At 41.1% G+C, this 27777-nt stretch overlaps 1 non-coding gene across 1 annotated transcript; it reads left to right on the top strand.

Annotated features, from left to right (window-relative positions):
- Window positions 1–14231: 14231 nt before the first annotated feature.
- Window positions 14232–14304, top strand: TRNAG-UCC (transfer RNA glycine (anticodon UCC)). Its single transcript has one exon. It is a non-coding gene; the product is annotated as a tRNA-Gly (tRNA).
- The last annotated feature ends 13473 nt before the right edge of the window (window positions 14305–27777 follow it).

The raw sequence follows: 27777 nt of genomic DNA on the forward strand, positions 1-27777 counted from the left end.
AACAGAAAATCAATAAGGAAACACAAACCTTAAATGATACAATGGACCAGCTAGACCTAGTTGATATCTATAGGACATTTCACCCCAAAACAATCAACTTCACCTTTTTCTCAAGTGCACACGGAACCTTCTCCAGAATAGATCACATCCTGGGCCATAACTCTGGTCTTGGAAAATTCAAAAAAATTGAAATCATTCCAGTCATCTTTTCTGACCAGAGTGCAGTAAGATTAGATCTCAATTACAAGGAAAAAAATTGTTAAAAATTCAAACATATGGAGGCTAAATAACACGCTTCTGAATAACCAACAAATCATAGAAGAAATCAAAAAAGAAATCAAAATATGTATAGAAATGAATGAAAATGAAAGCACAACAACCCAAAACCTATGGGACACTGTAAAAGCAGTGCTAAGGGGAAGGTTCATAGCATTACAGGCTTACATCAAGAAACAAGAAAAAAGCCAAATACATAACCTAACTCTACACCTAAAGCAATTAGAGAAGGAAGAAATGAAGAACCCCAGGGTTAGCAGAAGGAAAGAAATCTTAAAAATTAGGGCAGAAATAAATGCAAAAGAAACTAAAGAGACCATAGCAAAAATCAACAAAGCTAAAAGCTGGTTTTTTGAAAAAATAAACAAAATTGACAAACCATTAGCAAGACTCATTAAGAAACAAAGAGAGAAGAACCAAATTAACAAAATAAGAAATGAAAAGGGTGAGATCACAACAGACAACACTGAAATCCAAAGGATCATAAGAGACTACTACCAGCAGCTCTATGCCAATAAAATAGACAACTTGGATGAAATGGACAAATTCTTAGAAAAGTATAACTTTTCAAAACTGAACCAGGAAGAAACAGAAGATCTTAACAGAACCATCACAAGCAAGGAAATCGAAACTGTAATCAAAAATCTTCCAGCAAACAAAAGCCCAGGACCAGATGGCTTCACAGCTGAATTCTACCAAAAATTTAGAGAAGAGCTAACACCTATCTTACTCAAGCTCTTCCAGAAAATTGCAGATGAAGGTAAACTTCCAAACTCATTCTATGAGGCCACCATCACCCTAATTCCAAAACCAGACAAAGATGCCACAAAAAAAGAAAACTACAGGCCAATATCACTGATGAACATAGATGCAAAAATCCTTAACAAAATTCTAGCAAACAGAATCCAACAACATTTTAAAAAAATCATACACCATGACCAAGTGGGCTTTATCCCAGGAATGCAAGGATTCTTTAATATCCGCAAATCGATCAACGTAATACACCACATTAACAAATTGGAAGATAAAAACCATATGATTATCTCAATAGATGCAGAGAAAGCCTTTGACAAAATTCAACACTCATTTATGATTAAAACTCTCCAGAAAGCAGGAATAGAAGGAACATACCTCAACATAATAAAAGCTATATATGACAAACCCACAGCAAGCATCACCCTCAATGGTGAAAAATTGAAAGCATTTCCTCTGAAATCAGGAACAAGACAAGGATGCCCACTCTCACCACTACTATTCAACATAGTGTTGGAAGTTTTGGCCACAGCAATCAGAGCAGAAAAAGACGTAAAAGGAATCCAGATAGGAAAAGAAGAAGTGAAACTCTCGCTGTTTGCAGATGACATGATCCTCTACATAGAAAACCCTAAAGACTCTTCCAGAAAATTACCAGAGCTAATGAATGAATATAGTAAAGTTGCAGGATATAAAATTAACACACAGAAATCCCTTGCATTCCTATATACTAACAATGAAAAAACAGAAAGAGAAATTAAGGAAACAATACCATTCACCATTGCAACAAAAAGAATAAAATACTTAGGAGTATATCTACCTAAAGAAACAAAAGACCTATACACAGAAAACTATAAAACACTGATGAAAGAAATCAAAGAGGACACAAACAGATGGAGAAACATACCATGTTCATGGATTGGAAGAATCAATATTGTCAAAATGGCTATTCTACCCAAAGCAATCTATAGATTCAATGCAATCCCTATCAAGTTACCAACGGTATTTTTCACAGAACTAGAACAAATAATTTCACAATTTGTATGGAAATACAAAAAACCTCGAATAGCCAATGTAATCTTGAGAAAGACGAATGGAACTGGAGGAATCAACCTGCCTGACTTCAGACTCTACTACAAAGCCACAGTCATCAAGACAGTATGGTACTGGCACAAAGACAGAAATATAGATCAATGGAACAGAATAGAAAGCCCAGAGATAAATCCACGAACCTATGGACACCTTATCTTTGACAAAGGAGGCAAGGATATACAATGGAAAAAAGACAATCTCTTTAACAAGTGGTGCTGGGAAAACTGGTCAACCACTTGTAAAAGAATGAAACTAGAACACTTTCTAACACCATACACAAAAATAAACTCAAAATGGATTAAAGATCTAAATGTAAGACCAGAAACTATAAAACTCCTAGAGGAGAACATAGGCAAAACACTCTCCGACATGAATCACAGCAGGATCCTCTATGACCCACCTCCCAGAATATTGGAAATAAAAGCAAAAATAAACAAATGGGACCTAATGAAAATTAAAAGCTTTTGCACAACAAAGGAAACTATAAGTAAGGTGAAAAGACAGCCCTCAGATTGGGAGAAAATAATAGCAAATGAGGAAACAGACAAAGGATTAATCTCAAAAATATACAAGCAACTCCTGAAGCTCAATTCCAGAAAAATAAATGACCCAATCAAAAAATGGGCCAAAGAACTAAACAGACATTTCTCCAAAGAAGACATACAGATGGCTAACAAACACATGAAAAGATGCTCCACATCACTCATTATCAGAGAAATGCAAATCAAAACCACAATGAGGTACCATTACACGCCAGTCAGGATGGCTGCTATCCAAAAGTCTACAAGCAATAAATGCTGGAGAGGGTGTGGAGAAAACGGAACCCTCTTACACTGTTGGTGGGAATGCAAACTAGTACAGCCACTATGGAAAACAGTGTGGAGATTTCTTAAAAAACTGGAAATAGAACTACCATATGACCCAGCAATACCACTTCTGGGCATACACACTGAGGAATCCAGATCTGAAAGAGACACATGCACCCCAATGTTCATTGCAGCACTGTTTATAATAGCCAGGACATGGAAGCAACCTAGATGCCCATCAGCAGATGAATGGATAAGGAAGCTGTGGTACATATACACCATGGAATATTACTCAGCCATTAAAAAGAATTCATTTGAATCAGTTCTAATGAGATGGATGAAACTGGAGCCCATTATACAGAGTGAGGTGAGCCAGAAAGATAAAGAACATTACAGTATACTAACACATATATACGGAATTTAGAAAGATGGTAACGATGGCCCTATGTGCAGGGCAGAAGAAGAGACGCAGAAGTACAGAACAGACTTTTGAACTCTGTGGGAGAAGGTGAGGCTGGGATGTTTCGAAAGAACAGCATGTATATTATCTGTGGTGAAACAGACCACCAGCCCAGGTGGGAGGCATGAGTCAAGTGCTCGGGCCTGTTGGGCTGGGAAGATCCAGAGGAATCAGGTGGAGAGGGCAGTGGGATGGGAGACCGGGATGGGGAATTCGTGTAACTCTATGGCTGATTCATATCAATGTATGACAAAACCCACTGAAAAATAAAAAATAAAAAATAAATAAAATAAATAAATAAATAAAATTTAAAAAAAAAAAAAGAATCTTTTCATGGTTCTCTGTGTTCATTCTTACCCCTGAAACATTGCTTCTTTAGTTCTCTTGCCTAATGTGAAGAGTTCCTTGATCATTCAAGGTCCCAAGGAGGGCTTTCCTCCTGCTTTCTTCAATGGTGATCTATAATACTCATTTGGCACCATGCCTGATGCCTACAATCACAAGTTACTGTTATTTCAGGAAAATATCTCTTTCTAGCTATGCAGAATAATAGGTCGGTGGATATGTCTACATTTGAATCCCCAGAACCTGTGAATATATTATATTATGTGACAAGGGAGAATTAAGCTTGTAGATGGAATTAAAGTTACTAATCTGTTGACCTTAAGGAAAGTATCCTGGGTTATTCAGGTGAGGCCAATGTAATCTCAGGTGTCCTTAAATAAGGAAGAGGGAAACAGGAGACCCAGAACAAGAGATAGCATTGTGAGAATGACTCCACCAGCCACAACTAGCTTGGAAGATGGATGAGACCACCAGCCAAGGGATGCAGGAGGCCTCTGGAAGCTGGGAGAGGGAAGGAAATGGATTCTTGTCTAGAGTCTCCAGAGGGAACACAGTTGTTTGCCAACAGCTTGATCTTGACCCAGTGAAACTGACTTTAAAATTCTTATCTCCAAAGTAAAATAAAATTTAGTATTGTTTTAAGTCACTATGTTTGTGGTTATTATAGTGTGTGTGTGTGTGTGTGCGCGCGCGCACTCAGCCACCTTAGGGGTGTCCAACTCTTTGTGAGCCTATAGACTGTGGTCCACCAGGCTCCTCTGTCCATGGAGTTCTCCAGGCAAAAATACTCATGTGGATCGCCATGCCCTCCTCCAGGGGATCTTACTGACCCAGGGATGGAACCTTCATCTCCTGCATCTCCTGCATTGCAGGAGGGTTTTTACCCACTGAGCAACCTACCTATACACACTACAATTTATGCTGGATGTCATGTAGTCAGTATTTATAGTACTAAACACAAAGTAAAGGTAAACAACTAGTGGTTATTTTTTAAGTTAGTGAATGAATGAACTAACTGATATAAAAACAATTTGGAAATTAATCAATCAAATGATAAATAGCTCTAAGTTATAAAAACCCTTGAAAGTAGACTCGGGTGTCTGAGTATAATATGATTTCATGGACATTGCTTGTGTTGTCATTATTTTTCCATGGCCACATCATACACTGGAAATTACCCTGGACTTCAAGTCAAAAGACCTGGGACATATTCTTATTGCTGGCACACATTAGCTGTCAGAACTTGGATAAATTGTGTAACTTACCTACATCTCAATTACCTCATCCATAAAAGAAAGATACTATTTACTATCCTGAGAACTTCCTGGAGCAGTTCTGGGAATCTGATGAGCCAATGCACAGAAAAGGCTGTGAAAACTGTAAAATGCTATGTAAATGGGAGTGGCTGTTCATTTACCATCTTTTTCTTTGGACTAATTTTTAACTAAAAAGCATTTTCTTGGTGCCTCTACTGTGCTCACATTACTACATGAGTTCTTGTGGGAAAATATAAGAAATATAAGTTTTGGAAGGGTTCATAATTCAAACTAGGGACCAGGGTGAAATGAGACAAACCATTCAGTTTCTACTCTGATCTAGGAGCCCAGGACCACCTCTTGCTCATTTGGCCCCAGGCACTGAGGGATCAGGCACCGCTGATAATGGGCTAGAAGCTTCTTGCTACAGACCGCAGTTCAGCTAGCTGAGGCCCAGAGCCTGGAGTGAACCAACAAGAGGGGTCTCTCATTTGGGGGAAGCCTTTAAAAAACTTTTTTTATTGTTTTAAAACACACATGATACAAAATTTACCATCTTAACAATTTTAAATGTCCAGTTGAATGGCATTAACCACATTCACAACATTGTACAACAATCACCACCATCCATTTCCAGAAGCTTTTCATCATCCAAACAGAAACTCTGTACCCATTGAACAATAAAGTCCTATTCTCCATTGAAAGAAGACTTGTGTGGGTGGCTGATCCCACCCCAAACACAGCACTTGTGGAGCATTTCCTACCTGCTGAATGAGACTTGCAAGCTCTGTCTCCATCCTGTGGGATCTCCACAGACACATGGCCCATTTGGGATGGGGTCTGGGAGGATAGACTTTGGGCATACACAAGCATAATCTCTGAAAGATGTCTAGCCCTCAGGACTAATGCATTGGGCTTCTTAGTAGAGTTTTTATTTCCTTGGGGAGTTAAGTCCTCTGGATTGCCAACTGTCCTGCCCCTGGCCAAGAACTGAGTTTGACAAAACTACCTTTATAAAGCTCCTTACTTCTCAAAGAAAAGTGCTCTTGACCCTCCTACTTACTTAAAGAATCCAAGGCATTCACAATTCTGTTTCTTACAGGTGAACTCATTAACAAAAAAAGAAAAAGAATTTCTTACTTATGCTTTTGATTCTATACTAGTCCATAAATGCAAAAGGAGAAAAAAGTGCTATAGGCACAAGAAAATTTTCATTATTGCAATATCAATAAAAATTACAGAAGCTAAAATTTTGGTCAAAAATGGCTGTTTGTTAGTATATGTTTATTTCTTTTGTGCCCCCACTAATGTGATAGAAAGAAAAACTCTTTAAAGTCACATAGGGAATGGGAAAGGGGACATCAGTATATGAGAGATGGTAATAAATTGTTAGAAGACTACAAATTGTTGGAGGAATAGTTACTGGCTTAGTAAGATAAAGGAAAACCAGAGGAGGGGGTGAAAAAAGAGCAATTTGTTCCATAAAATCCTGGAAAGGCTAAGAATTCAGGGGAATCAGAACACCTAGATCAAGGCATTTGGTACCCAACCCACTTACTTCTTCCCCAGGTAGAAGATATGAGTTTTCTTCTCTGTCAAAGTTAACAGAAGTTCAGGGTTCAGAGGCACCTAGGAGGTGGAGGGCAGGATTAACGACAAAAAGATTAATTGAAAGTCTGTAAAATGAAGTGATGGGTCCAAGTCTTCTTTTGTTACCATCTGGACTCCAGGCAGAAGGCTGGTCATCAGACACTTCTCTGGTTGGCTTTTGGAGGTCTCTTCTCTGGCATTTGGGGAGCACCAGTAAAATGACCAGTAACTTGCCCAACTATCTTCTAAGTGAACCCCACCACACACTCCCATATGCTATTATGCACGCGCACACACACACACACACACACACACACACACACACTTTTGTGTCTTACTCTTAAATATGAAGAGCCAAGGCTCATCAAATAATTGAGAACAACCTCTAATATAGAAGTGAAAGATCAAAACAATCACGGGGGAAAAACACTTTATCTAACAGATAATACAAAGCAGAAGAAAAGATTTGCTCCAAATTATTACCCTGTCAGATACAGGAAAAAAAAGAAACAAGCACATTAAACAGCAGGAAACTAAGACATAAAACACTCAAAGATTAAGAAAAAGCTCTTGGAAATTAGCATATATGATTGCCAAAATAAAAAACTTGAATAGAATGCCTAGAAAATAAAGTCCAAAAAATCTGAAGGAAAATAAGACAAAAAGACAAGGAGATAACCAATGGAGAGGGAAAAAATTAAATAGACGTTAAAACCAAAAACCATATCATATAGCTTACAGGAGCCATAGAAAGAAATAAATAGAGAAAGTTAGTGGAAAGGAGTAGAGGGCATCTCAAAAATATGTCTCCAGGTTGAAAGAGCCCACAGGTTATCTAGCATGATAATTGAAGAAAAACTACATCAAAAGTTCATGAACATGCAATTTCAAGGACCAGGGTAGAGAGAGAAAATTATAATATATTCCAAAGTGAAAATAATTTGAAAAGAAAAAATAAGAATTATGATGATTTCAGGCTTTCCCTTAGCAATACCAAAAACTATGGATCAAGTCCATCCAATTTGATTGGAAACTTTTTTAACTTAAAACTTTACACATAGTCAAACTAGTCACCAAAATTTAACAACAGAACAAAGATATTTCAGGTATTTAATGAACCCAAAATGATATCCATTTACTAGGAAACTACATAGCACATACCTCAGCAAAAAAGAGGGAATAAACCAAGAAAGATGACATAGAAAACAGGAAGCAATGGATACAACTTAGGAAAACAGTGGCTGGGGGACTCCAGGGTAACAGATCTGTAGCTTCCTGGCATCAGAGAGAATCTGAGGAGAGTCATTTGCAATAAAAAGAGAGGGAGAACTCCATATGATATCCTAAAAGTGAATATTTGGAAAAGATTAAGAATACGTGAATGGTGAAATAAACATTTTTAAATTAAGTAATTATGAATTTGAACAATAAAAACTGAAGGAAAAATAAAACAGAATCATAGTAATATGTTAGGGTTTGAAGTAAGCAATATTTGCATAGTCATAATGATATAAAACTAATTATTTGTTATATAAAAAATTGTGATACAATTTTATTGGGAACGTGAAAGATGAGAAATCAAGATGTGATATAAAAAAACTTAATCTTTCCTACCATAAAAGAAAGTCAATAGATAACATCAGAAACAAATGAGAAATAGCAGTAGATATATATTATTTAGAAATATGGATTAACTATAATAAGAAAACCTAAGTAATTAAAGAAGCAGATATTTCTACACAGCAGGGTTAAGATGGGATGGAACAAGATATTGAAACGTTGTCTTTTGTTATACATCATTCAAATATGTTTTATGTCTTAAAATATAAAATACACATATACTGTAAAAGTATACATATACTGCTTACTAGAAGATATTTCTAATTAAAAACAATTACATGGGGCATTCATTTTGGGCATGATGGAGTGCCAGGTATTGGATTTACCATCTCAAATTACACAATTAGAAAACCAGACAAAATATATGAAACAACAATTTTTCAGACATTGAACAACACAGGACCATGATCTCAGTGAGAAGAGAAGCAAATGCGGTAAGTTCTGTAACTGTCCTAGAATACTGCCTGAAGGCTATTTGCAGGCTACAATGCAAGGACAAGGATTCCAAACAGCCTGGTGATCTTGGTGAGTGAGAACATAGAAACCAGAGATCAGAAAGCCAGTGACCAAAATTTGTAGGAGAGAGTACCAGAGAGAAGAGAGTTGCTCAGAAAGAGAGAGAGAGCTTGAAAGATCTGAAGAGAGAGTCCTTTGAATTTAGGTTGAGTACTGACCTGCACATGCATAAGATAAAACTGCCTGAGGCTGGTGAAAAAATCACCAGAAAGTAGCAGGCTGAACAACTTTCAGCTCGCCCAGGACTGAGAATAAAGTAGTGGCGAAGGAAATGGCAACCCACTCCAGGATTCTTGCCTGGGAAATCCCATGGACAGAGGAGCCTGGTGGGCTGCAGTCCATGGGGTCGCAAGAGTCAGACATGATTTGGCAGCTAAACCATCACAACCACCATGAAAGTAGAAAGACCTTATAGTACAAATTATATCAACTAGAGTCTTCCAAAGGGTATTGTCTAAATTAACCCAAAACCAAAGGCTACTCTGGATCTGCTCCAACAAAGCCTAATTTTGAGCCTGAAAAAGATTTAACTAATCCCAAGGAATATAACTGCATGTCAGATAAAGACAACCCAACACTATTTTTTCAAAAAATACAATGACATCTAGTAACTAACTACATAAAATCAATAATGTCGGCATCCAACAAAAAATTACCAAACATGAAAATGATAGAAACTTCTAGTTATAAGGCAAACAAGCTCTGGAAAGCTAATGTACAGCAGGGTGATTATAACTAAAAATACTGTAATGTATACTTGAAATTTGCTAAGAGAATAGATCATATATTCTCACTATACATACAAAAATGGAAACCATGTGAGATGATGGAAATGTTAATTAACTTGATTGTGGTCATTACTTCACAACATATACATATATTAAGTCATCACATTGTACACCTTAAAGAAACCATGCTGTTACAATATAAATATATACAGGTGTAGCCTGTTTTATTGTGCTTTGCTTTATTGAACTTCACAGATACTGTGTTTTCAGCAAACTGAAGATTTATGGCGACTCTGACTGCCAAATGATGGTTAGCATTTTTCTATCAATAGAATATTTTTTAAATTAATGTATGCATATTTTTTAGATATAATGCTATTGCATATTTAACTACAGTATAGTATAAACTTAACTTTTATATGCACCGGGAAACCAAAAATCATGTGACTCACAGTATTGGGATATTTGCTTTATTGTAATGGTCTGGAACCAAACTTGCAATATCTTTGGGGGTGTGACTGTACAATTTTTGTTTGTCAATCATACCTCAATAAAGCTAGAAAAGATTTTTTAAAGAAATAGATCTTGTTAATAATAAAACATTACTAGTAATAAATTGAAAATAAAAACTATAAATTCACAGATCTAAAAAAAGCTCAATGACTCCAAGGAGATCAAATTTTAAAAAATGCAGCCTGTCCATTATTCTGTTTCTGTTCCATAGATAGGTTCATTAAGAAGAGAAGCTAAAGGCAAAGGAGAAAAGGAAAGATATATCCATCTGAATGCAGAGTTCCAAAGAAGATCAAGGAGAGATAAGAAACACTTCCTTAGCAATCAATGCAAAGAAATAGAGGAAAATAATAGAATAAGAAAGACTAGCGATCTCTCCAAGAAAATTAGAGATACCAAAGGAACATTTCATGCAAAGATGGGTATGGAAATGGCATGGACCTAACAGAAGCAGATTTATTAATAAAAGGTGGCAATAATACACAGAAGGACTATAAAAAAGATCTTAATAACCCAGATAATCACGATGGTGTGATCACTCACCTAGAGCCAGATATCCTGGAATGCGAAGTCAAGTGGACCTTAGGAATCATCACTACAAACAAAGCTAGTGAAGGTGATGGAATTCCAGCTGAGCTATTTCAAATCCTAAAAGATGATGCTGTGACAGTGTTGCAGTCAATATGCCAGCAAATTTGGAAAACTCAGCAGTGGCCACAGGACTGGAAAAGGTCAGTTTTCATTCCAATCCCTAAGAAAGGCAATGCCAAAGAATGTTCAAACTACCGCACAATTGCACTCACCTCACACTCTAGCAGAGTAATGCTCAAAATTCTTCAAGCAAGGGTTCAACAGTACATGAGCCAAGAACTTCCTGATGTTCAAGCTGGATTTAGAAAACAGAGGAGCCAGAGATCAAATTGCCAACATCCACTGAATTATCGGAAAAGCAAGAGAGTTCCAGAAAAGTATCTACCTCTGCTTTATTGATTACCCTAAGGCCTTTGACTGTGTGTATCACAACAAACTGAGGAAAATTCTTCAAGAGACGGGAATACCAGACCACCTGATCTGCCTCCTGAGAAATCTGTATGCAGGTCAAGAAGCAACAGTTAGAACCAGACATGGAACAACGGACTGGTTCCAAATTGGGAAAGGAGTACGCGTATATTGTCACCCTGCTTATTTAACTTATATGCAGAGTACATCATGTGAAATGCTGGGCTGGATGAAGCACAAGCTGGAATCAAGATTGCCTGGAAAAATATCAATAACTTTATTTCTCTGCGCTCCAAAATCACTGCAGATCGTGATTGCAGACATGAAATTAAAAGACGCTTACTCCTTAGAAGGAAAGTTATGACCAACCTAGACAACATATTATAAAGTAGAGACATTACTTTGTCAACAAAGGTCCATCTAATCAAGGCTATGGTTTTTCCAGTGGTCATGTATGGATGTGAGAGTTGTACTCTAAAGAAAGCTGAGTGCCAAAGAATTGATGCTTTTCAACTGTGGTGTTGGAGAAGACTCTTGAGAGTCCCTTGGACTGCAACGAGATCCAACCAGTCTATCCTACAGGAGATCGGTCCTGGGTGTCCATTGGAAGGACTGATGTTGAAGCTGAAACTCCAATACTTTGGCCACCTGATGTGAAGAGCTGACTCATTTGAAAAGACCCTGATCTCGGAAAGATTGAGGGCAGGAGAAGAAGGGGATGACAGAGGCTGAGACGGTTGGATGGCATCCATCACCAACTCAATGGACATGGGTTTGGGTGGACTCTGGGAGTTGGTGATGGACAGGGAGGCCTGGCATGCTGTGGTTCATGGGGTTGCAAAGAGTCGGACACGACTGAGCAACTGAACTGAACTGGACAGAGATGCAGATGATACCACCCTTATGGCAGAAAGCAAAGAGGAACTGAGAAGCTTCTTGATGAAAGTGAACAAGAAGAGTGAAAACGCTGGCCTAAAGCTCAATATTCAAAAAATGAAGATCATGGCATCTGGTTCCATCACTTCATGGCAAATAGATGGGGAAACGATGGACACAGTGACAGATTTTATTTTCTTGGGCTCCAAAATCACTGCAGATGGTGACTGCAGCCATGAAATTAAAAGACGCTTTTCCTGGAAAGAAAAGCTATGCCCAACCTAGACAGCATACTAAAAAGCAGAGACATTACTTTGCCGACAACGGTCCACCTAGTCAAATGTATGGTTTTTCCAGTAGTCATATATGGATGTGACAGTTGGGCCACAAAGAAAGCTAAGCATCAAAGAACTGATGCTTTTGAATTGTGGTGCTGGAGAAGACTCTTGAGAGTTCCCTGGATAGCAGGGAGATCCAACCAGTCAATCCTAAAAGAAATCAGTCCTGAAAATTCATTAGAAGGACTGATGCTGAAGCTGAAGTTCCAATACTTTGGCCACCTGATGTGAAGAACCAACTCACTGGAAAATACACTGATTCTGGGCAAGATTGAAGGCAGGAGGAGAAGGGGACGACAGAGGATGAGACGGTTGGATGGCACCACCAACTCGATGGATCTGAGTTTGAGCAAGCTCTGGGAGTTGGTGATGGACAGGGAAGCCTGGCATGCTGCAGTCCATGGGGTTGCAAAAAGTTGGACACGACTGAGCAACTCCACTTTCACTTTCATAGTTGCTTTACAACGTTGTTGTCGTTTCTGCTGTACAGCAAAGTGAATCAGTATACAAAAATATCCAGTCTTTTTTAGATTTCCTTCCCATTTAGTTCACCATAGATCATTGAGTAGGGTTCCCTGTGGATGGACTGGGAGGTTGGGGTTAACAGATATAAACTTTTATGTATAGAATGGGTAAACAACAAAGGCCTACTGTATAGCACAGAGATTTATATTCAATATCCTATGATAAACCATAATAGAAAAGAATATTTTTAAAAGAATGTATATGTATGTATGGCTGCATTATTTTGCTGCACAGCAGAAATTAACACAATATTGTAAATCAACTATACTTCAATATAAAAATTGATTTAAAATACAAATGCAACAGACCACTAATAACCACTAACCACAAAAAAATGGTTAAAAAGAAATTCTTACAAGCAGTCAGAGGAAAACAAATACATTATGTACAGAGAAACAAAGATAAGAATGACAGAAGATTTTATGTCAGAAACTGTGCAAACCAGAAGAAAATAAAGCTATCAACTAGAGTTCTGTGCCCTACAAAAGTATCTTTCAAAAATGAAAGTGAGCCAAACACTTTTTAAAACAAACAATATCTGAGAAAATTCATTACCAGCATAGCTGCTCTATAAAATATACTAAAGGAAATTCTTCAAGCAGAAGGAATAATTCTATTTGGAAATTTGTATCTACCCAAAAGAATCAAGAAGAATATGTGGACTAATATAAAAGACATTTTCCACTGTTTGATCTCTTTAAGTAAAACTGTCAATTGAAAATAAAATAATACCAGCATCCCATGGTGTTTATAACATACATAGGAGTAAAATGCGACAACAATAATACAAAAGAAGAGAAAAGTTTCTTGCACTTCACATGAAATGGTTTAACACAATCAGAAAGTAGACTGTGATGAGTTAAAGATGTATCAATATATTGTAAACGGTAGAGGAACCAGTAACAAGACAAGGTAAAGATATAGCTAATAAGTCAACAAAGAGATCAACTGGAATCATAAAAATAATGTAAAAAAAAAAAAAGGAAAAAGGAAAGGAAAGCAAATAGGAAAATAGAAAACAAACAGCAGTATGGTAGATTTAAATCTAGACATATCACATTAAATATAGGCACATTAAATATAATCACATTAAATATAGGCAATCTAAACACTGCAATTAAAAACAGAGATTGTTAGATTGGATTTAAAAAAATCAAGTACCAATTTTGTTCTATCTGTAAGAACCCACTTTAAAACTGTAGACACAAGCAAGTTAACAGTAAAAGAATGCAAAAAGCACTAATTGAAGGTAAGTTTGAGTGGCTACATTAATACAGAGAAAACACTTTTGGACAAGAAATATTAAAAGATAAAGAGATACATTTATAATAATAAATTGATCAATCCATCAAGAGGAGAGAACAGACCTAAATGTATATACAGTTAATAACAGAACCTCAAAAAAGGAAGTAAAAAACTGTTAGAACTGAAGGAAGAATTAGATAAATCCACAACTGCAGTTGCATGTTTTAACACTTTTCAGTTCTTGAACAACTTGGTGAATATCACTAAACATATAGAAAACATGAATGGGGAATTCCCTGGTGGTTCAGTGGTTAGGACTCTGCGCTTCCACTACAGGGGGCCTGGGTTCAATCCCCAGTCAGGGAACTAAGATCTCACAACCTGAAACAGAAACAAAACATGAATAAGCCAAACCAAACAGACCTGTATAGAACACACCAGTCAACAACAATGGAATACACATTCTTTTCAAGTACACATGTAACATTTACCAAGAATGACTATATTCTGGACCACAAAAAGCCTATAATTAAAAAAGATCAAGACTATATAATGTATGTCTTTTGATCACAATGAAATTAACTGAATCATTAATACAAAGATATCTGCAAAAAGTCAAATGTTTGGAAATTAACAACATGCTTACAAATGATTCATTTGACAAAGGAGAAATCAAAAGGAAAAAGACAGTATTTTCAACTAAATAAACATAAAATCACAAAATTTCAAAATTTCTGGGATGGATGTAAAGATTAGAAGTGCTTAGAGGAGATTTTATGGACTAAAGAAGCAGAGGGAAGGTGTGGTGAGCACCATCGGTAAAAGCAGAGGGAGGAAATGTTCATCTGGCAGAAGCAATAAATGCTCACCACACCTTCCCTCTGTCCTACCTCATTAAGCTTCTGTTACATCTCTTTTATCCTCTCAACTAAATATTTCCAAAACATGGATACAATAGAGCCATCTCTATCAACATCAGTCATTTATCTTCTTTAACTCACAGTAGTTATATTGTTGTAACAGCAGAAAATCCAAAAAGGAGCAGATATATGTGTGTGTGTGGCTGACTCACTTGGCTGCACAGCAGAAAAGAATACAAAATTGTAAAGCAACTAGACTCCAATAAAAAAAATTTTTTAAACCATTTTTCTGCCCTGCCCATAGTTTCACACACACACCTCCTTCTGACCAACACCCACCCCAAAACACGCGCACACACAGCTAGGGCTGAACTGAACGAGGGATGGCCACCTGACTCCAAATTAGCCAGTATGTTGAAAGCAAAAAGTGAAAGTGTTAGTCGTTCAGTCACGTTCTACTCTCTGTGACCCCATGGACTGTGGCCTGCCAGGCTCCTCTGCCCATGGAATTTTCCAGGCAAGAATACTGGAGTAGGTAGCCATTCCCTTCTCCAGGAGATCTTCCCATCCCAGTGATCAAATCCAGGTCTCCTGCATTGCAGCTGAATTCTTTACAGTCTGAGCCACTAGTTGCCTAGAAATCTGACTTTGTGTGACCTTGCACCAAGAGAAGAACGAGACTGAACAGATTTTATCTTGAGAACTTGATATGAGGCATAAGATTGCTGACAGTTGGTGGTGAGAAAGTCTTGTAAATTGAAAGTAATGGCAACCGTTTGGAAGTTGATGAGTAAAAGGGGGAAGCTGTTCTGCAGAGAAAGGAAAATGGAGCTGACAAGAAGCAAAGAGCAGAGAAGAAGAGCCCGTGGCCCAAGAGAGAGAAATAGAGCCAGGAGCCAGCTGCTTCTGTTCCTTTACATCTCCCCTGATACTTGACTGCACTTGATTCCATGTCCTTTGATTCTGTGAGAGCTCTGTTTCCTTGTAATAAACACTATTCTTTACTTGAGTAACTCTGAATGAGTTTTGTGTTCTTGCAACCCAAAGAACCATAACTTGAACAATTTCATGTGTCTTTTTAATTGCATCCCAACATTGCTTGGTAACTTCTTTAATGTTAATCAGTGTCTTTTATTTCATCTGTATAACACAGCTCATAGTCACAAGACTGAATTATATAAATGCTGATAAGGTTCACAATGAATTAATTCATTAATCTGGTTACTGACACCTCAACCACCATCAGAATCATGAATTGCTTGTTTTGTCTGCTCTATCGAGTCCTTTGGGAATCTTTTTTTTTTCTCTACTCCCTTTGGCTCTGGTGGGACTAAGAATCTCAGGCTTCCAAACCCCTCCCACTGAAGCAGACATATGGCCCTCGGTGTAGGTCAATCAGGCTCTCATTTGGAATCTCAGTCATTGGATAATAGTGTCCTAAAGAAATGTTGATCACTTGAGAACCCTGGAGCTCCCTTGATAACTGGCCTTTCAGTTGTCTCATTGTTCAGCTTTTTCTTCAGTCCTAGGGCTGTTCACTATCCTTCCAAAACCCCCCTTTTCAGATTCCATTTCTACTGCTTTCAGCCTGATTCCTCTCTGATGCAGGCTGGTTCCCAAAGAGGTCAGTTTCTTCCCTGGCTATATAGAATAACTGGAAGAAATTCTTCTTTTTGGAAAGAGCAGCTAATTCTGAAGCATGTTATCTTTGAAACGAATAAAATATTTCTTTATTGATCAGTTGCCCCAATGCTGTCCTCTTTTATATATCTCCAACCCAGCCTCTGGGTTGCCTTTTCTGCAAGAGGCATCATTAGTTTTGCCTGAGTTGTTGATACTCAACCTCATCTTCATCTTCTAAAGCTGTCTATGAGTGAATGAGTCATGAATGTGACACTTTAGAGGTGTCATATGTATTTGGGAAACCAGGCAACAGAAGCTAACTTCACTTAGCCAAGTTAACACTTTTTCTATAGCAATACAAGGCAGACTTCATTTCTTGGGTCTGAAGGATCTGTATGTAATCAACCAAGAAGGCATCTCCCAGGCTTAAATCTGGTGTCCCAGTTTCTGATGACGAGCCCACTCTGGCCCTTTTAATCAATATCCCTTTGAATCAGAGCCAACACCCTAAGTGTTGGCTCTGATTCTTCCAAGACCTCAAGTTCCAAGGCAGTTTGTCTCCTCTCAACACTCTGACTCATTATCCTATTTTACTGAAGTACTTAGAATGAGAGCTTTGGAGAAGTGCTCTGTGCAATTACATAAATGAATAGGCACATTTATTTGAAAAATTTTCAGATTTCCTAGAAAGAAATTTTATGGTCTTTCCCTGACACTAATTTCTGAAACTGGAAAACGGTACTAGGGGTATCCTTGCCCTGCCCAGGGACTTGCATTTCCAAGGCTATATAAAACGCAGTCATTAGTTATTCATTCATTTTGAAAATCATTGTTGAGCATCTACTGCATGTCAGGCACTGTACTGAGATTTGGGTATACGATGGAGAAGAAAACAAACATAACCCTGCCTTCAAGAGAACACAGTCCAGTGGAGGAGAGAGGAAAAAAATCACACATGAATAATTGCATGTGTATGTGTGGATGTGTTGCTCAGTTGCTTCAGTCGTGTCCAACTCTTTGCAATGCTACGGACTGTTGCCTGACAGACTCCTCTGTCCATGGGATTCTCCAGGAAAGAATACTGGAGTGGGTTGCCATACCCTCCTCCAGAGTATCTTCCCAACCCAGAGATTGAAGCCATGTCTCTTGCATCTCATGCATTGCAGGTAGATTCTTTACCCACTGAGCCACCTGAGAAATATCAATAGCAGTAGAAGGGAATATTAGATGGGAGAGGGCAGAAGAGTCTCCCTGAAATCTGAAGGATAAGAATTGAGGAGAATTGGAATCAAATAGATGGAGTAGCATAGATGAGACCTAGAAGTAGGAAAGAGCTCCTCATGTATTTGAGGAACTAAGTGGAGCTCTGTTTGGGCATATTTAGATTAAGATGCTTTCCAAGTAGAAAATTCAAGTAGGTAGTTGAATCAAGTAGTTAGATATGTAGGACTGGAGTTCAAATGAGAGAGTGAGATGGAGATACAAATATGATCATTATCAGCATGTAGATGATATCTTGGGCCATGAAAATCTATCATTTAGGAAGATAGAGAGAAGCAGCCCTGCAGAACACCAATATTTAGACATTGGAAGAGAGTCTATAACAGAGACTGAGAAGAAATTGTCATAGACATCGGAGATAAGGAGAAAATCAATGGTGTAAGAGTGGTCATCTGGATCTAATGCAATTGAGAGAGTAAGATGAGAAAATAAATTGTCCATTGAACTTGACAACATGGAGATCATGATAACCTTGACACAGGAAGTTTTTGGTGAAATGGAAGAGACACAATTTGAGAATTTTGAGGTGATAAAATGTGAAATAGAGATAAGCATGTAAACAAATATTTTGAGACATTAAGCTGTGAAGGGATGCAGAGAAATGGGCAGTAATTGGAGAGGGATGAGAGAACCAAAGAAGGTCTTTAAGCATAAAGGATAGTCAATCATGTTTATGAGCTGAAGAAAAAATAGTCTCATTGAAAAGGGGGAGGATTGATAATTTAGAAGGGATAGGAGACAACTGGAGAAGTAAATCTTGAGAAAGTGAGAGAAGACGGCAAGAGCCTATTAAGGACCTAGCTCTAGGAGATGCTGAGCTGTGATAGAAGCAACACACTTGCTCTTTGTTCCACCCACTTAATGAAATCCTTAAACTTTTATTCTGACATCCTCTGCAGGATGACTGTTATGGATTGAATCGTGCCTCCCCAAAAAGATATGCTGGAATCCTAACCTCGGTACCCCAGAATGTGACCTTATTTAAAAACAGGGTCATAACAGATGTAATTAGTTAAGATAAGGTCATACTGGAGTAGGGTAGGCCTTTCATCAAATGTGACTGGTGTCCTCATAAGTAGAGGAGAAGAGGCAGGGATACATGAAGGAAGAAGGGCACATGATGACAGACGCAGGAATTGAAGTGCAGCAGCTGCAAGTCAAGGAATATCAAGAATTGCTGGCAAACCATCAGAAGCTAGGAAGAGTCCAGGAAGAATTCTCCTCTACAGGTTTCAGAGACAGCATGACCCTGCCAACACGCTGATTTTGGACTTTTAGCCTTTAGGACTTTGAGGCAATAAATGTGTTGTTTTAAGTTACCTGGGCTGTGGTATTTTGTTACAGCAGCCTTAGAAACAAATACAGCTTCTACCATCCCTGTGGTCCCCACAGACATCTGCCTTTTTGCCAAACTGAAACATCTCTAAGTGAAAGAAGCTAAGTCTGCCTGGAGTTTTCGGTCCCTTTCTAGTGGATGAACTTTATTCAAAGTCCCAGGTCTCTCCTGCCCAGACTTAGAAAGCCAGAGCTCTGTGCTAAGCCAAGCCAAGCACAAATTTGCCTCGGTTTTATAGAGGCTTAACATATCCCAACCTTGGCCCCAGGGGGGTCCATTTGACATGGTGGACATGGCAACCATCCAGCTGAGGAAACCACTTCCTTACTAGCAATGCAAGAAAAAATCCCTTCTGAAAGAGACCAGAAGGGATTCAGGCTGAGCCTTCTGCACAGCAACCCAGGGAAGATAGGATCATTTTGTGCTGGGGTATTCGCATGAGATGATGGAATGAGGAAAGCACGGATCAGCCAATAGCATGAGGAAGAGTGAGTGATACCATATCGGGTGGAGGTAGAGGGAGGCGCTATACTAGCCAAAGTATTTCTGGAGTTTAAATACAATCCACACGAGCAAGGGACAGAAATGGGAGTTTAGGGATCCCTGCCTAATCTAACATGAAGAAGAAAACAGAAGAGCTCCTGTAGAGTGGGCAGCTGCGCTGTATCATGTACAGTGCCACATCATGGTGCCTGAGATCTGTCTGTTCAGGTTGGATCCAGGCAGTGATGCGAGCAGGAACACGATTCAAGGTCTGATCTGTTAAGAAGAGGGCTACAAAGGTTAGCCATAGGATTGAGGCTCCAGTCAGGTGGGCTGGGGTTTGGGTAAGACCCATAATCTGAAAGAAAGTGTGTGAAAGAAATCAGGGAGCCATGGGAGGACCCCCAACTGTTGATGGAGTCCACATAATGAGAAGCAGAAAGGCAGGGAATTCTTCCACTTGGCTACTGCACAGATATCCAAGGTTTGCCTGGGCTCATTGAGTCCTGGGTCTGGTTCACTCAACAAATATTTATTGAACCTTCACTATGTTCAAATCCAATTCATGCTAGGAATACAAAGAGAACACAATAAAGATTATTCCCCAGAGGAGCCTGGCCTAGCGAGGAAAACAGACCCATCAGCAAATAGTTACCACAAAGTGTGATAAATGGTATTTTGAGATATGAACAAAGTGCTGTGGGAATGCAGAGGGGAGGGACACTGCTCTGCCCAGAGGACTCAAGAAGGCAGAAAATACATTGCATTTGTTTTATAGACCTAGATGAATTATGGAATAAAAGGAAAACAAAATTTTTCTACAGCTTCATAACCCTACAGCCTCAACCCCATAGTCCAGACTTTATTTCATTCTTGCTATTTGCTATTCCTTTTGAATTACTGAGTTCATACTAAGAACAATCACATATTGGAATTATTCATCACTGTATCATTACAACATTAAGGCCAGGAACCTTCCCCACGAAGGCCACACAGGCTCCTGTTCTGTCTCAATAGCCTCTATCCCATGGAGTCAGATGACAGACCTGGGGACCAGGTTGTCAGGTTTGCTTCTCAGGTTTACGTGGAACACTTGGTGAACCCTCTTCTATGTTTCATGAAAACACCAAGAGGTAACACAACAAAGCCATGGAAACCACAGCCAGCACTCTCTTGCCTTGCCATCTCAGCTCCCAGAGAGACTTCTCCCACGGCCTCCCCTGATTGGACAGTGGGCTTGTAGCGCCACACCTTGGCTAGAGCTGATTGGTTCACTGACAAACACCCAACCCAAACTGACCAACCTGAGTCTTACTTCCCAGACTTTAAAATTGCAATATAGGAGCTCTATTCGAGAGTAGTTCCTGCATTGGAGAAGGAAATGGCAGCCCACTCCAGTGTTCTTGCCTGGAGAATCCCAGGGACGGGGGAGCCTGGTGGGCTGCCATCTATGGGGTCGCACAGAGTTGGACACAACTGAAGCGACTTGGCAGCAGCAGCAGCAGCATCTGGGGAGGTATATAAAACTGGCAGTTGTGTTTGGTTAGGTTTAAGTGGGGCAGACAACGGCACTCTGAAAATATGGCAGAACAGAGAGGTTCACTGAGAGAAGCAGAGCGGAGCAGCCAGGCGAAGGGGAGGGGCCAGGAAGAGGTGAAGTTTGCCTTTGGGACTGATGACATCCACTTCCTTCCAGGTTATTCTAGAGTGCCCTGAGTTCATGATCTTTTTTCCTTTGGTGAAGGAAAAAGAGTCCGTTGGTCTGTTCTTGAGGACTTCTCTTATTTTTATGATGTAAAGCAGGCAGCCCCAGTCGTGAAGAAAAAAGATAGAGTGGAACCCTTTTACTCGTTTATAATGTGGGGAGTACTGATGGATAAGTGGGGGAATTTGTAACAGGAAAAGTTTCTAGGAGGGAAGAAACCCATGCCTTTAACCTTTGCCTCTAAGACTTCAATGGAGGAATGTTTGTGGGTGGTCTTAGACAGTGGGTGCCCAGTGACAGTGGTAGGCAAAGGAATGCCACAAATAAATTGCCATGGGAATAGAGACAGGTAGAACTTATGGGTTGTCCTGCCACTCTATTGGGCTTCCCTGAAAGCTCAGTGGGTAAAGAATCCACCTGCAATGCAGGTGACCCCAGTTCGATTCCTGGGTTGGGAAGATCTGCTGGAGAAGGGATAGGCTACCCACTCCAGTAACAGAGATTGTGAATGAGTTGGCACTAAAGCCAGCCTGCATCCAGTCTTTCAGATACTGACTTGAGTCCTATTCTGTGGCCATGAACTGTACTGAAAAAGGCAGATTCTGAATGCTTTAACTTATAGGCTTAAAGCATGGAGACCTCCCAGGTAAAACCTTGAGGAAGCATAGCAATTGAAGAGGGTTTCACACCAGCATCCATAGTAGAGATTCATGTGGAAATAACCTGAGAGATGGCTGTGCCCCATAAATGATTTCCTACAGACGAAAGCAGGGCTTTGTTGCATTTTTCTAACAATCTAAAAAGAGAAGGTCATTGTGTTGACTGGGCCACCCAAGGTGCAGGCTCCACACATTGTGGTAGACCCTAGGTGATATGGCCAATTTGCTGGGGGAGCCCTTTCACGGGGCAGTGGCCTCTTGAAACTTACTATGGTTGGGGCCACAGCCCTCTGAGGCCAGCTTTAACTCAGCAGCCAGCATCCTTCCATCACAGTCTGCACCACACTGAGATAAGCAGGGTCCCCCAGCTGAAAGTACAAGCATCGCATACATAAAGAGAGAGGCATTTGAGCCCTGCAAGGGTAAACTGGGTTTCTGATTTTCCTACTGCTCCCGGCATGGGTGGTACAGCATTCTCCCCTGATACTTGGCCAGGGCATGCTAATCACATCCTACAATATAAGTCAGACCCCACTGACTACCCAGTCCCTCATGAGGCTGGAAACTTCATTTCCCAGCTTTGAATTTTTGAGAAACTGTTATGTCCTTCCGATTAATTCTACTTTTTCCTTAAATTAGCTTGCACAGTCCTGTCACTTGCACCTAATAATCCTTGAGTAAGGCAGAAACTAAGGTTAAGAGATCATTGCCAGAATCGGGGTGGAAATTTCTCTAATTTATAGAGGTAATTTAAAAAGCAAACATTTGGTATGTTTCTGTTAAGGTCAGATTGAGTTACATGCTTAATGACTAAATACCCTGCCCTGTGAACCCAAGGCAGGGAACAGAGAAAAAAGCAATAAAAAGCTTTGTATGATGCTCTCCATCCCCCACTATCTTCCTCTGGCCTGTGAGAATCTACCAAAAATAAGAGAATTACCAACTATACTGTTCAATATTTGCTTTCTGAGGGAAGAAAATTCATGCTGATTTATTTGCTCCCTTCCCTCTGACCCTCACAATGTTTTCTAGAACTGTTCAGAAACTAAAACTCTGGGTGGAGGGTGCTGCATCCTGGAAAACTCTAAGCGGGGACAGAGACAGACCCTAGAAGCTCAGTATTCCAGAGCTTAGGGCTTTCTGTGTGCTACATGCAGACAAAAAAGGACTGGACTCAGGCTCACATTTAGACAGAGAACCAGGCCTTCAGAACAGGAGACAGTTCCTCTGCCCAAAGACAGATGCCTGAAGGACACTGGGAAACTGATGCTGGACCAGAAGCCATGCTCCTCAGACCACAGAGCAGGTCAAGATATGCAAGGGGGTTGGGGAGTGAGTGAGATGCCAGGACACTTGAGGAATGAGGGCAATCTGTTGGCAAAATAAAAGAAAGTCTAGTTTAATTTCTTCTCACAAATGGACAAACAACTAGAAAATCCAATATGAAACACAATGAAGAAACAGACAGAATTACATCTTTGAAAGATTATTTACCACAGGAGGCAAAGTAAATTGTTAGAAACCTGCTTGATGCTTCAATACCATGAAAGAAGACCTGGACGCTGGAAGGCAGACCAAAAGAACCACAAAGGGAAACCAAGCTAAGATGAAACCTGGGATGTAAAGGGAACTGAGTAAAATTTTAAAAGATGTAACAGAACCCCAAAGAAAAAGGCAAAAATGTTTGCTGCTGTTCAGTTGCTAAGTTGTGTCTGACTCTTTGCAGCCCCATGGACTGCAGCACACCAGCCTCCTCTGTCCTCTACTATCTCCTGGAGTTTGCTTGAATTTACGTCTACTGAGTTGGTGATGCTATCTAACCATCTCATCCTCTGTCTCCCCCTTCTTCTCCTGCTCTCAGTCTTTCCCAGCATCAGGGTCTTTTCCAGTGAGTTGGCCGTTCACATCAGGTGGACAAAGTATTGGAGATTCAGCTTTAGAATCAGTCCTTCCAATGAATATTCAGAGTTGACTTCCTTTAGGATTGACTGGTTTGATCTCCTTCCCCATAAATGGCAAAACTGACCCACCAAAAAAACAAAACAAAAAAAATATCTCTAATCTTTGATTTGGAGGACAAACTCAGGAAAATCTCCAAGATTAGAGGGAAAAGGAAAAGGAGAGGAGAATGATGACAGGGAGGTGATAACCATGGAAACAGATTGAACATCAAATCACAGAATAGTTGGTATCCATAGCAAGAAGCTAAACTGAGCTAGCATCTCTGAAACCATCCCAATGTATAGTACCACTCTTAGACAAGAAGGGTCCCTGTCCTGGCCCCCACATTTTAGAGAGCCCTGTTTTGGCCCTCCTCTGGCCACACCCCTGCCCATGAAGCAAAGATTCCACAGGGCCAAGTGGTTGCACCCACCTTCAGCAGTCCCCTACTCTGCACACAGACTGTGCTCTGGGTGAAAGGGTGAAAGTGTTGGTCACGCAGTCATGTCCAACTCTGGGACCACATGGACTGTAGCCTGCCAGGCTCCTCTGTCCATGGGATTTCCCAGGCAGGAGTACTGGAGTGGGGAGTCATTCCCTTCTCCAGCAGATATCTTTCTGACCAAGGGATCAAACCCAGGTCTCCTGTTTTGCAAGCAGATTCTTTACCATTTAAGCACCAGCTGCTTCGGGTGCCCTGAATTAAATTCTTTGCCCATTCAGTCAGAGTCTGCTTCCCAGATCTGAGCAGGCCTCCTCCCAGGACAAATCCTCCATTTGTTAGGTCTGACTCCACAAGTTAGACCCCTCCACTCATGGGTATGAGTAGCATACCCATGGCTACTACTCTCTGTACAGGCAGTCTGTACCACCTCTGTACAGGCAGCAGCTTAGTGGCCTGCCCCTAAGCTTGAGTGGCAGCCAAGTGGAGCTGTTGGCAGGCCTTTAGACAGAGCTTAGACATGTACGCTGGAACATCTGCTGGGGGGCAGCAATGGCCCTTTGCAGTGGGTGTCAGAGCCAGAAACGGGAAGAGAAAGAGAGGTGGTCTGGTGGCTGGGGGCCATGTGACTGCTCTCCCTGCAACACCATATACTCAGAACTCAGGGGAGGCTGAGGATTCTAAATTCAGACTGGCCTTCTGGGTGCCTATGAAGCTGTTGTTGTCCAGGTAGGAGGACAGAATGTATTGTATTTAACAGTGTTTAATTTTTAAATATGTAAGCATACGGTATGTGGTCCTCCATTAGTGCTCTTATTCTCTCACCAGTTTGAGGGCTGGGGGAGGCACGGCTTGCCAGTTCTTCATGATCCGCTCCTTCAGTCCCCTCTAAAAGGAATGGAACCTTTTAGGACTGCCTGTACAGAGAGCAGTAGCCAGCATCTTTCATGGAAGAAGGGAGAAAAGGCTTTCTGGTAGGGCATCCAGCTACAGTTAGAACTGGGAGCTGAGCCACGGAGGCCTGACAGTGCGCTCTCTCTCCCTCTGGGGTTAGGCTGCGGAGGTAGGAGGCTCCAGAGCAAACACCACGCCATGAGCCCCTGCCCAGGGGCAGCCAGGACAGAGGATGCACCTCCACTCTCGCGCTCCAAGCACCGCCTTCAGGGTGGCTGAGCTGCTTCTGCTTTCTGCCACTGAGGCTCAGTTGCATAATCCGTAAACATCCTGGTGCCCAGCCCACTTGGGCATTTGGCTTCTAGCTTCACAGTCTGCCATAGCAAATCCCATCTCCTCGGGCCTGGGGATTTGAAAAGCTGAGTACCATCCTCTGAACAGGATGCTGGGGAGATTTGCTACTGCTATTTATGGTGACACCTGTGTGTGGCCATTGTAGGAACTTCAGGGAGCTTCAAGGAGCTACAGGCGCATGGACTGAACTTCTGGACTTGCCACTATTTTTCACAGATGGGTGCTTGTGATGGTTCATTTTATGTGTCAACTTGGCTAGGCTAAGATATTCAGCTCTTCAAACACCAGTCTAGATGTTGCTGTGAAGATATTTTTTAGATATGATTAATGCTTAAATCTATAGACTTTGAATAAAGCAGATTACCCTCCACAAGTGGGTGGGCCTCACTCAATCAGTTAAAGACCTTGAGCAAAGACCAAGTTTTCCAAAGAGGAAGGCGCTCTCTTCCGGACTGCAACAGAAATCCTGCCCTACAGATTTCAGACTTTTCCACCCCCACAGTTGGTGAGTCAATTCCTTAAAACAAATACTCTCCTCTCTCTCTATGTGTGTGTGTGAGTGTGTGTTAGTCCTGTCTGATTCTTTGCAATCCCATGGACTGTAGCCCACCTGGCTCCTCTGTCCATGGAGTTCTCCAGGCAAGAATACTGGAGTGGGTTGCCATTTCCTTCTCCAGGGGATCTTCCTGACCCAGGGATGGAACTTGGGTTTCCAGCACTGCAGGCAGATTCTTTACCATCTGAGCCACCAGGTAAGCCCATGCATACATATATATATACATATGTGTATATATACATACACATGTGAGTGCATATCAAATTTGTTCTGTTTCTCTGTAGAGCCCAAACTAATATAGAACTCAAGCACTGCATTCTGGGACTGTGTTGGGGGTACTGTTTGTCCCCCAACCTATACAGTAGAGCACCTTGCTTGATCAAGACACACTCAAGTCAGATCAAAGGCCCAGATCAAAGGTGGAGGGTCAAGACCATTCCCCAGACCCACTAGGCCCTGTGATGTAAGAACTGGATTGAAACCAGTGTCCTGGCATAAGGCCAAGGAGGCACGGAGTCAAGGAGGGAGGCTACAGCTTGATGCTCCCGCAGCCACTGCCTGCTCAGCTCACTCATTCTAGACAACTATCACAGGGCATGGAGCAGCCGTCCTACTCCAGAAGTCACTCTCCAATGGACAGGGAATTTCCACTGTGCTGGGCCAGGCTCCCATTGGCTACAGGCCTAGGCAGAACTGAGCCTGACAGTGGCTGGTTATGGAAGTCGGCCGCTGGGAGGCCTGGAGGCAATGAGCCGTCAAGGCTGGATGGAGAGCTGGGTGGGTCCCAGTGGCATCCACACCTGACAGGCTGGCCTAATTCAGCTTAACCCAGAATCACTGCTCGGTGGGGGACAACAAGGAGAAGAACCATGGCTGGAATCCTGATGTCACTTCTGACGATTCAGACTGAGACTTGGCTTCCTCATCTGGAAACTGGGGCTAATAAAATCTCAGAGCTGTCAGTTCTAATCTAACAGGGTAACATCTGAGTGGGAGCACCCAGCACAGAACTAGTGTCCAGTGAATGTCAGTGTCCTTCCGCTTTGCCCAGGGAGGATGGGACAGCATCGCCACGAAGGGTGATGTGAGTGGGCTCTGGAGCCCTTTGTGAACCCCAGGCCTGCCTCTTCCTCTGTCAAGTGAGATTCTCTCTCCCCACAGGATGAGTGTGAAGACTGGATGAGACTACTCACGTAGACCACTTCACAGAGGATGCCTTCAGTCAATGCTAGAAAAAGGAAGCCCTGTGCCCTCCTGCTTCTCAGGAGGAAGCAGGAACAACTGGGCTGTGTTTAATTTGCTCCTGTAACATCTCAGGACAAAGGAGAAGCACATATGAGCAGTATGCTTTTCAAGGTAGTGCCAGGTCTGCCAAGAGCTGGGTCTGGTCAGCGTGAGTGCTGGTCTCTGGCTGAAACCTTCAGCCTGTAATATTATGCTCACCACCTGTCACCCAGGCTTGTTAGTCCAAGGCAGCCAGAGGATCTGTCTAGTGACAGACGCGGCCCTGTGTGCAGACGGCCAGGGCCTAAGGCTGCATCCAAAAGCCTTGTCCAGCCAGAGGATGGAGCCAAACTGGCCAGTCCATTCTCCAGGCTGGAAAGGGAGGCCAGCAACTCCAGACAGATAGCTCTTACCTTTGTCTTGTTCAGCTCAGGAGAGAGCGCATATTTTCATGACCTTCTTCAACAAACAGGTGGAGAAA

Source organism: Muntiacus reevesi, chromosome 9 (genome assembly GCF_963930625.1).
Source record: "Muntiacus reevesi chromosome 9, mMunRee1.1, whole genome shotgun sequence".
NCBI classification, from domain to species: domain Eukaryota; kingdom Metazoa; phylum Chordata; class Mammalia; order Artiodactyla; family Cervidae; genus Muntiacus; species Muntiacus reevesi.